Source organism: Schistocerca piceifrons, chromosome 4 (genome assembly GCF_021461385.2).
Source record: "Schistocerca piceifrons isolate TAMUIC-IGC-003096 chromosome 4, iqSchPice1.1, whole genome shotgun sequence".
Classification (NCBI taxonomy): Eukaryota; Metazoa; Arthropoda; class Insecta; order Orthoptera; family Acrididae; genus Schistocerca; species Schistocerca piceifrons.
In genome coordinates, this window is record NC_060141.1 from 244,351,051 (window position 1) to 244,363,586 (window position 12,536).

General features: G+C 42.9%; 1 protein-coding gene across 1 annotated transcript in view; it reads left to right on the plus strand.

Annotated features, from left to right (window-relative positions):
* Positions 1-12,536, plus strand: part of LOC124795756 (synaptic vesicle membrane protein VAT-1 homolog) — a 98,666-nt gene that overhangs the window by 71,441 nt on the left and 14,689 nt on the right. The gene's annotated exons all lie outside the window — the stretch shown is intronic.

Consider the following 12,536-nt stretch of genomic DNA (forward strand, 5'->3'; position numbering starts at 1 on the left):
TTTGCTAAAGTCATTGAAAAGGTTGTGTATGTAAGGATAATTGATCAGTTTATATCACACTATTTGCTGTCAAATGTACATTTCAGCTTTAGAAGTCGCTTATCAACTCAAAATGCTATTTTCCGTTTTCTCTGTGAGGTACTGGATGGGTTACACAAAAGGTTTCGAACGCTACGTACATTTTTTGATTTAAGTAAGGTGTTTAATTGTGTTGAACACAAAATATTGTTCCAGACGTTGGACCATTACAGAACACAGGGAGTAGTTCACAACTGGTTCACCTCGTACTTTAGCAACAGACAGGAAAAGGACATTATTCACAATGTTGAGAATGGCTGTGATGTGGGATCTGGGTGGGGTACGATCGAGTGGGGGGATGCCGCAGGGATCGGTGTTGGGGCCACTCCTGTTCCTTGATGTTGTGAGCAACAGTGGATCAGTTTCAAATAATGCAGTTCATGACCTAAGTTCATGGATCGTAGAAAATTAACTAATGCTAAATCACAATTAGACTCTGATTTTGTAGTTTCTAACACCCAATCCAACAAAACCAGATGTTTTAATTTCACAGAATGGGCATATGATTAGTGAAACTGAACAGTTCAAAATTCTAGGTTTTCAGATAGATACTAAACTGTCAGGGAAAGCCCCCATTCAAGATCTTGTTCAAAGACTTAATGCTGCCATTTTTACTATTCGAACAGTATCTGAAGTGAGTGATCGTTCGACACGAAAAATAGTCTACTTTGCTTATTTTCGTTCCCTTATGTAGTATGGTTTTATATTTTGGGGTAACTCTTCCCATTCTGAAAGGATATTTTTGGCTCACAAATGGGCGGTTCGGGCAGTAAGTGGTGTAAGTTGACAAACCTTTTGTCGACCCCTATTCGCTAAGTCTGGGTATTTTGATATTGGCCTCTCAATATGTATATATTCTTTACTGTCATTTCCTGGTAACAATATTTGCTTATTCCAAAGAACAAGCGGCTTTCACTCACTTAATACTCGGCAGAAATCAAACCTGCATTTGGATCGGACTTCCTTAACTCTTGTGCAGAAAGGTATGCATTATACTGCCGCATCCCTTCTCAATAAGCTACCACTCGAATTCAAAAGTCTTAGCAGTAATCCACGCGCTTACAAATCGAAACTGAAGAGTTTCCTCATCAGTCACTCCTATTCTGTCGAGGAATCTTGTTGTATTTTCATTGTGTTTACTTAAGCTAATGGATTGACCTTTTTCGGATTCATAAACATTTTATTTTTATCTGTTATAATTTTTATGTAGTAATTTTATGTACTGACACGTTCCATAACCTTGGAGACTTTCTTCTCAATTTGGTCCTATGGAATTTGACATGTAAATGAAATAAATAAAATAAAATCGGTGTCCGGCACATTTTTCGCTGATGGCTAGAAATGAGTTGCAGAGATAATTCCCAAATCGTTGGATTGGAAGCGGAGAAGATTTGTATCGGCTGGTTCGTTCGAAAGGCTTGACACCTCTGGATTTTTTCTTGTGGAGATTTGTATTAGACATTGTCAGAGCATGTACTTCGATGAGGAATACCACCCAATTCATGAAAATGAGATTGGAGCACTGCATTGATGCCAATGGTCATCACTTCGAACACCTTCTGTGAATGGACGTTCATGCCACCTTGGTGACCGTTGACCTTCAAAGACCTTACCGTTACACATCATTGGATTCGTCTCGATAGCCATTATCAGAAAATAACTACCAAACTATAGCATCCCATCTAAGAAAACAAAGTTGACCTTCATATCTCTGAAGCGACTCCGCCTAGCAACAAAAAGCCAACATCATATTACGGCCCCCGTTGTCCCACAAACGTTTCAGCTCCTATCATACTTTCGGAGTTATTTTAGGTGGCAATAGTCAGTGACTCACCCTGTATATTACTTCCAACAATGTTACATCTTTTACCTACTGGTTTCTTGCTGTAACAAAATGTTTTTTTAAATTCAGTGTGTGGCCAACAAATAGACTCATTGGCTGTTCCACTTGAAAATTTCTCCGCTACCATCATTCTACATTTTTAATAATTTTGATTAAATCTATCATTCAAAAAAATTTCTCAACAGCAACATCTTGCATATTTTTAAAAATATCCTGCTTTTTAAATCTTGGATTTTTAAATTTCTTACCAATATCATCTAGTATTTATGGTCCCTTGTCACCTTGCACACTTCCTGCCTATTACCATCTCGATTACGTCATGTATACAAGGTTATTGGTGACGTTAATCCCTAAGATGTAGGCAACGTCCGCCAACACTTACGGTCTTCAATGTCATCAGTTGTATCACGTGCTTAGATTAGATTAGATTAGATTAATACTTGTTCCAGCTTCAATACAACACTTAAGTGGAAAGTGCACCAGGGTCCTGATACTTACAATCCTGAAATTTAATTGAACTTTACGTTAAGCGAATTGTACCAAAATTACTTGTAACTTATTCGTCAGTTTATAAACCTATGGCGAGAGCTGGCTCAGAATAACAACAGTGAGGGTAGAACCCTGTTGTTTACAATTCCTGTAAACGTCATGACCACGAATGCGTTTTTCAAGAGTTTTTCAGAAGATATCTGACGGTCTCCAGAATATGTTTCCATAACTCTATTGTTTTCGATTCCTGTAAACATCTTGACCATGTTATATGCTTTTCAGAAGTTTTTCAGAATATATCTAGTGGTCTGCATGTTTCGTTTTTCTTCTATATAGTCAGTTGCCACTCTACTAAATCTGATCCGTGGCTCCAACATATGAGTTGCTTTTCAGGAAAAGCACCCGAAGGAGCTTGCATCCTCACATAAAGATTTTACTGCGGCATATGGTAGAACATGATTACGTGAAAAAACCTGTTTTTTCGCTTCCTGTTTCACTATGTATCTCTTTTGTTACCTTAGTTTAGGGTCATTAGCCTACTATCTAGGTTGTTTTACTTTTGTTTTATTTTTTGAAATGCTGGGTGTCATAAGAAGACACGACGAACATCTTTATCGGCGAGTGATAAACAGACATACTGAAATCACTCTCCGTTCCTTGATAACAGCCGAACACGTCTGTTAACGAATCCATTTTTGTTACGTTGTGCCCCACTATGAAAGGATTAGTCAGTTGTTTACTTTATTGTTCTATGTGTGAATGTGTTAATTTGTATGTTTATTACTAAAGCTAACCTCTTTGATTACTGCAATTTCTTGCTTTTCATGTTAGTACCACTATGTTCAGTAACAACTGTCATTACTGCTAAACAGTGGGCTGAGGAATCGACATGTAGGTTGAGATAATGAGTCATGTGTGAAACAAGTGTGAAAAAGTGTGTTTTTCCTGTAAACCTTATTACATTTGCAACTTATCTGGAGTTTTGGAATATCTCTATCATTAGGTACAAAAGTGAAAACATTTACATCTAGACAAGAGTGACAGGTAACAGTAGGGCCATACAAGAACACTACGTAATGAGATCACAAACATTAATACATACTATCGTGTCACCGTCTGAAATGTTGTATCTCGCCATAGCAGAAGCGAAGGAGTTGTTTTTTCAGGGAAAACACCAGTGTTCCTTATCTATAAAGACTTTTTTTGCTTTTGCATCAGACTTGACGATGGATACGTTCCGACACAGGTTATAAAGTCTATCTGTAGTAAAAGTTGCTGCCGGGGAATGCAGTTGATTTATTTAGAGCTTTGTGTTCTGCTTCGATGTCTTCAATAATGTAACACGGCAGTCGGAAGGAAATATTAAGAGGGTATAAAAACTTTTCAAATGGATTTCGCTTGCGGTGAATGTTAATGGTCAGAAAATCTCTTATAATTCATATATTTTTTCCGTGTTCCATGTAATACTAAGCTTTAATCTAGGTTCCCGTACAGAAAATATAGATCCGTTGTAATACGTCCAAACGTCCTGTCAAATGTTGTTCTGAATTTTGTAATTAATGAAAGACGAATTGGTATTGTGTAATTTAGCCTCTCAGGCTGACTGAGCAGCTTTCGTATCGCACGATTTCACATGGGCTGAAAATCAATAAGCGGAGGGGAAAAGAAATGTGAGGTTACACCTCACACTAAATTTTGTGTTGAATCACTTTATACCACTCCAAGTTGAGAAACATTTATTCAGCTCCAAAAGATTCTTCCCCTAGTTGCATGTACAAAGAAGATGAAATATAAACTGGCATTCTGCATAGCGCCTGGAAGATGTAACCTGGCGTGTGCCAAAGAGTGTTATAAACTGAAGGATGCTAAACGTTAATGCTAGGCGTCACTATTTTGAAAGCATTCAAGAAGAACCTTACGGCCCCTTGTTATTTAGGGTGTACAAGGTCGCGGGAGAGGAAAGGGGATCACTTTCTCCCTCCTGGAAAGTAGGGCAGGTAAAAAAGTGGCGTTCCGCAGTCTGGCCATAGGCGGGATAATCGGTCCTCAACGGTCATCGCATCATCCTCCGCTAATGGCGTCATGGGATACGCTGTGGAGGGGCTTGTGATCAGCACGGCGCTCTTCCGGTTGTTGTGGGGTTTCTTGATCACGGAACCGCTACTGGACTGTCCACTCACTTGACCGCACGAGACTGAGTGCATCTCGTTCTAATCCTCCTACCAAGGAAAAGTCCGTAGCAGTACCAGGAATCGAACACGGATGCTCCACATGGCATTCAACCGCACTGACCACTCAGTTACGGCGGCGGACGGAATCTAGAATTCAGAGTTAGTAATAATTACAAAATTCTCTCTCATTTCTGGTGACTGAGATTGTATTGAACCGCAGAACTAGCACTGCCGAGTATGCCGAGATGTATTGTGGCTTTCGTGTTCATTATATTCACAGACGGAAATGTATAGTATTACACTGTAAAGCATCATTCCAGTATTTTTCAAACTTGATATTGTTTCAAACTTTGTGTAGATGCTCCTCTTATAATGGGAATTAAATGGCTAATCTCTCATTCCATTCGGAAAAGATCTCCATCATCAACATCAGTATGATGTGCAACGCCCATGGAAACGAATAGCCTCTTGAAGCCCATGCGGCCTGAAAGGAAACAGCCTCCTGTGTCATCTTGAAAAATTTCTTGACGTGCCTGAAGCACATGTTCTGTCAGTTTATGAAGAATGTTGGTTGGAAGATGGTGTGAAAATATATGACTTTCCATCACACAGGCTCTGTGTGTCACAAATTAGGCGACTGGGCAGACCACTCAAGTATTCATAAATTCCTCAAGATGCCTCTGGTGTGGACTGCAATGTTCGGTCTCGCGTTATCTTGCTGTAATACGTTACTTGGTGAAGGATACTTGTTGATTTATTATGGTTAATGGCAGTAGAGATCGTTTCAGATGTCTGGTGATTGTAACTGACAAAATTTATGAATAGTTAATAGCTGATCGTTCCTGGTCTGTATGGGTATATCAGTGTTTCCCTCATCAGCACCCTCACCTATTTTTGTTATGATTTTGAATCATTCATTGCCCATACGTGCAATGGCCGAAGCGATTCTAGCCACAGAAAAGTGAATAATCTAAGCTGTCATTTTAAAACAGAGATCTCTATCTAACCCTAAGCATGGTAACGCTAACACGGTAGATCCTTAGAATGACGACTACTAGATCTTTGTACGCAGTAGGTACCTTTCGGATTTGTAATGCCGAGTGCAGCTAAGTGGAACGGCGAAATTCATAATTTTAAAGAAGCAATGCAAACTTCAACAGTTATTGACATTCTCTTGACCAATTAACATGGAATTTGACAACAAAAGAATAGAAACTGGCTTCATCTAACTGTCCCGTACGCATTCGGCAACTGAATGAAAATTAACTGGGAGAAAGATCAACGTTGCGAGTACTCTGTGCAATGACGAAACGGATACTACATTGGAGGACATGTTAATAATGTAAACACGATATATGATCCGTTAAAGAAATCTGTGCGATATGTAAGAGACCACTGGTACCTCAGCAAGGAAGCTACAGAGCGTGTACAAGACAAACGGAGGGAAGCAAGCTAGAGCTCCGCTGATTAAACACTCGGTAGTTAATAACAGGATGGACCATTTCTGAAGCAACTCTTTTTGCTAAAACAAACCGGACGCTCACCCGAACTGAAACAATGATTATAAATTGTCTCATAATATAACTACTCTCCAAAATACGAAAGATGAAATACTGCTGAAGGTCTCAATTACCTTGGGGTCCACAACTCATCGCTAACCACCCTCGCCGGCCACTGTGACCGATCGGTTCTAGGCGCTCAAGTCCGGAACCGCGCTGCTGCTATGGTCACAGGTTCGAATCCTGCCTCGGGCTTGGGTGTATGTGATGTCCTTAGGTTAGTTAGATTTAAGTAGTTCTAACTCTAGGGGACTGATGACCTCAGATGTTAAGTCCTATAGTGCTTAGAACAATTTGAATCATTTGACCACCGTTACAGTTACATGTTCGTTACCATTTCAGCGTGCAGGCTGGAGAAGCTCCATACGACAGCAACTTCTGCTGTCTTCCATCACTCATCTACTGCACCCGACAAGATTCTGATTCGTGCAGCGACCAAATTCTATCTGAGATCATCAGCACTGAATTTATTCCCAGTTGCTCTCAGATTTTATCTGATCATACCTAGCAACTGAATTATTCTTTGTAATTTCTGTAACTTCCCAAAGCAATCTGACAGTCTTTTATACAATTACAAAAATATCTGATTGCTCTTTCAGTGTCTCCAAAGCTATCACGATTGTCCTCCGGGAGCGTCGAAAGCTATCTGCCTACTCTCCAGTGAGCAAGGCGGCACGTTATCCACGTTTTTTCGCTGTCCTCGTCGACCAGTCCTCTACCACGCTTTTCTATGCGACGACTCTGAGAAGAGCGTGTAGGAATAAATCTTATTTGTCGCCCTTCCGCCAAAATAAAACTATCAGAGGCTTCTAAAAGCCTCTCCCGAAGGTTATGACGAACCGCTGAAACGTCTCTCCTAAACATTTGGCTGGAGGATCTGTTTCTCTGTCGCAGTAGGACCTACGAGTCACTTAGGTCACGAAAGAATGTGCCATTTGGCGCTCCTATGGTCCTTTTTTAGTGAGTTAATCTCGCTATTGTGGCACAAAAACTAACGAGAACTCGCTCTCCTCCCTCACCAAGGCAGGGCAGAAGTCCGTCCTAACACTCAGCAAAACCTACATTCTCATCCACTACAGAGAGCCAGAACAGAATTGTAATTTTCTGATCAGAAAGGGCATTTAACGGTTAAAATAAAATGCAGGTTCACGAGGAAACTTTCTGTGGACACCGGTATTACTCCAGGCAGTTACAGCCTTGGTTCCAGTCAAAATAGCGGCCATTATTCAGAGACTGGTATCTGTAGATTTCTGCTTGATACAGCGATGTTTGAAGCGATTTCTGTATCAAGCAGAAATCTACAGATACTAGTCTCTGAATCTAGCTTCTATTTTGACCGGAACCGAGTTTGGAATTTTCTTACACGTCGGTCAGATTGCCTGAAGATGGCGTAATAAGCCGCCGAAACTGGTAACCCAGTAAAATAACTGTTTGGAAATTAGACGGCTGAAAGGTGTTTGATTTGACATTCTCTAATTAAAAGAATCGGTTGGTCGTAATAGAGACCACTGTTGTTTAATGGGAGATAAAATTGGATTCCACTTCCTGCTTAAAGTGAAACCCTTATCTCTTTTAATAACACAGAGTGTTTCGAAAAGAATGACCTGAATTAAAAACTCCGTATTTATTGATAAAAACATACTACAAACATGAGATGAATCGCAAAATACTCACAAAATCTTGAAGTTTTAGCTGTGCTATTGCAAACGCTCTATGTGTCCACCACGAGCGGCACGAACAACATCTAGACGACGGCTAAGTTCGTCATAAACTTTACAGAATGTATCTTCTTTCACAGAAATTATGGCTGCTGTTATTTTGTTATTTACGTCTTTTATGTCATAGAGTAAAGGGAGAATGAACACACTATCCTTTACATATCGCCAAAAGAAAAAATCCCATGCAATCATGTCTGGCGATGCTGGAGGACAAGAATACAGGGCAGTGTTTCGGAGTCCCGTGCGCCCTATCCGGCATAGGTCTATCTTAAGATGCTACAGAACTGACTTTTTCCACAATTTGAAGAGGACTCCGATGACTTTGTTTCCCTAACAGGATGGAGCTCCACCGGACTGGCACAACAAAGTATGTCAGTTTGTTCGATCACACTCTGCCGTAGCAATGGATAGGGCGCACAGGACCCCGAGATACTGGCCGGCATTCTTGGCCACCATGATGACCAGATATGACAAAATGCGATTTTTTCCTTGTGGGGATATGAGTTAATCTCACATTCCGTTTTCACATGTTCCTTTACACAGGAAAACCCAGGAGAATTGCTCCAATTTAATCCTCGTACCACTGAGAAGATAAGTGACATGTCCAATTTACAGCAGAGTTAGCTTCTCTATACTAGAACAATAAAGCACAGGTCATACCCGTATACAGTATAGCAAGGGTAGGAGAAGTGATCCACAGCACTTGCGTCCAATATGCTTGACATCAAGTTGTTTTGGAATCTTAGAACATATTCTGAGCTCAAAAATGAGTTATGTCGAACAGAATAACCTTCTCCACGTCAACTTGCACAGATTTCGTAAACATCGGTCATATGTAACCCAATTGGTATTTTTCTCACGAGACTTACTGAAAGCCATGTATCAAGGCAGTCAGGTAGATGCAGTATTTCTTTATTTCCGAAAAGCATTTGACTCAGTACCACACCTAAGGTATTATCAAAATTACGATCCTATGGGTTATCGGGCCAAATATGTGAGTGGATTAAGGATTTCTTGGTAAGGAGGACGCAGAATGTTATCTTGGATGGAGAGTCATCGACAGATGTAGAGGTAACTTGTGGTGTACCGCAGAGAAGTGTCTCGGGTTCCACTTTATTCACGTTATGTATTAATAACCTTGCTCGTAATAAATATTAATAGCAACACCAGACTTTTCGCAGATGACGCAGTTATCTACACTCCAGGAAATGGAAAAAAGAACACATTGACACCGGTATGTCAGACCCACCATACTTGCTCCGGACACTGCGAGAGGGCTGTACAAGCAATGATCACACGCACGGCACAGGGGACACACCAGGAACAGCGGTGTTGCCCGTCGAATGGCGCTAGCTGCGCAGCATTTGTGCACCGCCGCCGTCAGTGTCAGCCAGTTTGCCGTGGCATACGGAGCTCCATCGCAGTCTTTAACACTGGTAGCATGCCGCGACAGCGTGGACGTGAACCGTATGTGCAGTTGACGGACTTTGAGCTAGGGCGTATAGTGGGCATGCGGGAGGCCGGGTGGACGTACCGCCGAATTGCTCAACACGTGGGGCGTGAGGTCTCCGCAGTACATCGATGTTGTCGCCAGTGGTCGGCGGAAGGTGCACGTGCCCGTCGACCTGGGACCGGACCGCAGCGACGCACGGATGCACGCCAAGACCGTAGGATCCTACGCAGTGCCGTAGGGGACCGCACCGCCACTTCCCAGCAAATTAGGGACACTGTTGCTCCTGGGGTATCGGCGAGGACCATTCGCAACCGTCTCCATGAAGCTGGGCTACGGTCCCGCACACCGTTAGGCCGTCTTCCGCTCACGCCCCAACATCGTGCAGCCCGCCTCCAGTGGTGCCGCGACAGGCGTGAATGGAGGGACGAATGGAGACGTGTCGTCTTCAGCGATGAGAGTCGCTTCTGCCTTGGTGCCAATGATGGTCGTATGCGTGTTTGGCGCCGTGCAGGTGACCGCCACAATCAGGACTGCATACGACCGAGGCACACAGGGCCAACACCCGGCATCATGGTGTGGGGAGCGATCTCCTACACTGGCCGTACACCACTGGTGATCGTCGAGGGGACACTGAATAGTGCACGGTACATCCAAACCGTCATCGAACCCATCGTTCTACCATTCCTAGACCGGCAAGGGAACTTGCTGTTCCAACAGGACAATGCACGTCCGCATGTATCCCGTGCCACCCAACGTGCTCTAGAAGGTGTAAGTCAACTACCCTGGCCAGCAAGATCTCCGGATCTGTCCCCCATTGATCATGTTTGGGACTGGATGAAGCGTCGTCTCACGCGGTCTGCACGTCCAGCACGAACGCTGGTCCAACTGAGGCGCCAGGTGGAAATGGCATGGCAAGCCGTTCCACAGGACTACATCCAGCATCTCTACGATCGTCTCCATGGGAGAATAGCAGCCTGCATTGCTGCGAAAGGTGGATATACACTGTACTAGTGCCGACATTGTGCATACTCTGTTGCCTGTGTCTATGTGCCTGTGGTTCTGTCAGTGTGATCATGTGATGTTTCTGACCCCAGGAATGTGTCAATAAAGTTTCCCCTTCCTGGGACAATGAATTCACGGTGTTCTTATTTCAATTTCCAGGAGTGTATAATGAAGTAAATTCTGAAAGAAACTGCACAAGCATTCACTCAGATGCTAATAAGGTTTCACAGTGGTGCGCAGTTTGTCACCTTGCTTTAAATGTGCAGAAATGTAAAATTGTGTACTTCATAAAACGGAAAAATGTAATATCCTATGACTATAATGACAATGAATCACGGCTAGAATCGATAAACACAAATGAAATGATTACACAGGCTTAGTCATGGGTAAAGCACGTAGCAGACCTCGGTTTATTAGTATAATACTAGCGAAATGCAGTCAGTCTACAAAGGAGGCAGCTTACGTAGCTTACAAATCAAACATGCGACCCAATTGTGTGGGACCATTACCAAATAGGACTGACGGAGGCTACTCAACATACAGAGAGAAGGGCAGCAGGAATGCTTACAGTTTCGTCTAATTTGCGGTAGACAGTCACAGAAATGCAGAAATAAACGAACTGACATACTCCTGAAGGTAGATGAAACTATTCCGAAAAGTCTAATCACGAAATTTCTGGAAACGGCGTTGATTGATAACTCTAGGAATATACTGCAACTTCATATATACTGCTCCCACAGCGATCGTGACGACAAGACAGAATAATTACAGCACGCACACAGACATTGAAACAATCATTCTTCCCCCGCTCCATACAGGTATCGGAATGGAAAAGGCCCTGATAACTCGCACAACGGGACGTACCCTCTACCATGGACTTTGCAGACTATGGAGGTGTAGGTAGAAATACGTTTATCTTTTAGATATCAAAGTAACATAGCTTCCAAAAATATTGAGCTGAAAGTATGAATCGTTTGACAAACAGTACTTCCTGTCAAATTTACACTACTGGCCATTAAAATTGCTACACCAAGAACAAATGCAGATGATAAACGGATATTCATTGGAGAAATATATTACACTAGAACTACATGTGATTACATTTTCACGCAATTTGGCTGCATAGATCCTGAGAAATCGTAATAACGGCCTTGATACGCCTGAGCATTGAGTTAAACAGAGCTTGGATGGCGTGTACAGGTACAACTGCCGATGCAGCTTCGACACGATACCACAGTTCATCGACAGTAGTGACTGGCGTATTGTGACTAGCCAGTTGCTCGGCCACCATCGACCAGACATTTTCAATTGGTGAGAGATCTGGAGAATGTGCTGGCCAGGGCAGCAGTCGAACATTTTCTGTAACCAGAAAGGCCCGTACAGGACCTGCAACATGTGGTCGTGCATTATCATGCTGAAATGTAGGTTTCCGCAGAGATCGAATGAAGGGTGGAGCCATGGGTCATAACACATCTGAAATGTGACGTCCACTGTTCAAAGTGCCGTCAATGCGAACAAGATGTGACCGAGACATGTAACCCATGGCACCCCACACCATCACGGCGGGTGATACGCCAGTATGGCGATTACGAATACAGGTTTCCAATGTGCGTTCACCGCGATGTCGCCAAACACGGATGCGACCATCATGATGCTGTAAACAGAACCTGGATTCATCCGAAAAAATGACGTTTTGCCATTCGTGCACCCAGGTTCGTCGTTGAGTACATCATCGCAGGCGCTCCTGTCTGTGATGCAGCTTCAAGGGTAACCGCAGCCATGGTCTCCAAGCTGATAGTCCATGTTGCTGCAAACGTCGTCGAACTGTTTGTGCAGATGGTTGTTGTCTTGCAAACGTCCCCATCTGTTGACTCAGGGATCGATACGTGGCTGCACGATCCGTTACAGCCATGTGGATAAGATGCCAGTCATCTCGCCTGCTAGTGGTACGAAGCCGTTGGGATCCAGCACGGCGTTCCGTATTACCCTCCTGAACCTACCGATTCCATATTCTGTTAACAGTCAATGGATCTCGACCAACGCGAGCAGCAGTTGTGGGGCGGCGGGTGGAATAATTGTTAATGTTCCTATTATTTATTTAATGCTGTTGTTTGCTGTCTCAACACTGGCTCTCTAACTACAATAATGGCAACCAAAAAGTGATTAACAAAACGTGAAGCCTGTAATTAGAATTCCTAGTGCCCACTTCATCTGAGAAATACA